Genomic DNA, 2,336 nt, shown 5'->3' on the forward strand with positions numbered 1-2,336 from the left:
TTTCTCACCTGAGCTACTATGATTAAAAACTCACAGAAAAGTCTTTCTTGAGATAAATGCAGCTAATGACTGTCTGATTATTTGGTTTTCTCAAAGGACAGGAGCAAATTGATGTGAAAAATTAAGTAGAATATATTGACAATGACAAGGAATGATCTCTGATGAGTGAAAATTCAAAAAGAATTAAAATACATATAAAGGACACACACATTAACTAAAAGATAAAATACCCAGGACCATTTTGTATTTATTAATAATTTACTCCTTACTCTGCAAGCTATTTGAAAAACTTGAAATAAAAGATCAAAGCATATGTAGACATACATAAACCAGGAATGCAGAAATATAACATCAAGTTATGAGGAAGCAAAAAAAATATATATATATACATATATATATGCGCTAATGATTTGGTCAATTACTGTGAATGGGTATAAAAATGATCCTCACTGCGGGAGGGTATAGCTCAGTGGTAGAGTGCGTGTTTGGCATGCACGAAGTCCTGGGTTCAATTCCCAGTACCTCCATTAAAAATAAATAAATAAACCTAATTACCATTCCCCATGCAAAATTTAAAAATTTAAAATAAATAAAATTACCTTCAGACTTTCTAGAAGACAGGATGAAACAAATAATGTGAGAAATATAAACCACAAAGTCTTAAAAAATTAATAATTGCTAACATTTGTAATGTTTTCTTGCTATTCTAAGTGGTTTACAAATGTATTGATTCAGTTAAACCTTAAGAGGTAGTTAAGATTATGGCCCATACAATAGGTAAGGGACTTAAAGCCCGGAGATTTTAAGCAAATTGCCCCACATGGTAACTGATGGAGACAGAATTCCAATCTGGGCAGACAGAGTTCTGGGTCCATGATGATATGAACTTCTTAAAAGAAAGAAATCTTTTCTAAAAGGGATTTATCAACTTTTCATTAACTTTTTCCTTTTACGAGGAACAGGCAGAAACACGATGGTCACTTTTTCAATAATAGTCCCTTTAAAATATGTACAGGGATTTTTTTTTTAATGGCTTAAAAACATAAAAATAAAGTATAACTCAGTAAGGACATTTCTGTAGCAGGTAAGCTGATTTGCTCCCCTCACCCACGTGATCTCTTTAATGAGTGATTACTGTGTGCAAATCATGGATAAGGAACACAAAATGAACCCTGCTTTCAAGAAGCTTGCAGCCTGGTTAGTAGGGAACAAAACAAAACAAACAGAAGAATACTGGGATCCAGGGGTGGGTAACAGACCCGAGAACAGATATACAGGGTGTTACATGTGCCCAGAGGAAGGAGAGAGAAACTTCCTCAGGGTGGGATCAAGACAGGTTTTCCTGGAAGGTGAGATACAAAATGCATAATAAAAGGTGAATTAAATGCCAATAAAATTTAAAAGAAGGAGGAAGAGGATTTAAGGGAATGCATTTAAGGAAGTGTGAAGTCCCTAAAACATGAAAAATACCACGTGTTTAGGGAACTGAAGTTAGTGAAATTTTGGTGTGTCATTTTCTCCTGTTCTACTTCTATTTTCGAAAAGAATTAAGCTTCTATCATACGTGGTGTGATTGGGAAAAGTGCCCATTCCTCCCCTGCTCTATTGCTTCAGAATCTTTTGCAGCAGAGCCTAGGAAACCGCCTCGGGGACACCATCCAGGGGTGGCTTCCCGCACAGGAAAGTCGGAGGAGGATGGAGACCACAGAGTGCGCAGTATTTTCAGAGGTTCCCAATCCGGGAGCCTCTCCAGCCCTCAACAGTGGGCTCAGAGGATCGAGTTAGCATCAAGATAGGCATTCGTGTAACTGAATAAATTAACCTGCTTGGTGGCATTTTTAATCCTGATTATCTGGAATTATAATTTGGAGAACACTTTAAAAAAATAAAAATTCATTTAACATTTATACTTCACAATATACTATTCTTTACCATAGTTCTTAGATAATACAGTCATTTGAGTCTTGAGGTTTCTCCATCCTGAGACAAAATCTTAGCATTGCCTCCATGGGATGTCACTAACTGTACAAGGGATGTTCACATCTTTTACTCAATCGTGCAGCAGAATTCTTTACCTGTGGTCAGACATCAGCCTGCCATCAGCTTTTGGAGAGAACAGAAAAGAGAATCCAAATGAATATTGAGTAAAAATGACAGTATGCTAGAATTTTCCTGTTCTTTTAGGATCTATATCACGCCATAAAGTTCAAATCAAAGTGAATTAGAGTGAATTACTTTTACTATCTTTGAAAATAATCATACTTGGATAAAAGTTAAGCTAGATTTCCCTAATTGACAAGACCGCATAACAAAATTCAGGGGCAAAGAAGGGTGAC

The 2,336-nt window shown here is 36.0% G+C and overlaps 1 non-coding gene across 1 annotated transcript; it reads left to right on the top strand.

The window, feature by feature from the left end:
• The first annotated feature begins 455 nt into the window (after positions 1-455).
• Positions 456-527, top strand: TRNAA-GGC. Its single transcript has one exon. It is a non-coding gene; the product is annotated as a tRNA-Ala (tRNA).
• The last annotated feature ends 1,809 nt before the right edge of the window (positions 528-2,336 follow it).

The sequence above is a fragment of the Camelus ferus genome, chromosome 26 (genome assembly GCF_009834535.1).
Source record: "Camelus ferus isolate YT-003-E chromosome 26, BCGSAC_Cfer_1.0, whole genome shotgun sequence".
NCBI classification, from domain to species: domain Eukaryota; kingdom Metazoa; phylum Chordata; class Mammalia; order Artiodactyla; family Camelidae; genus Camelus; species Camelus ferus.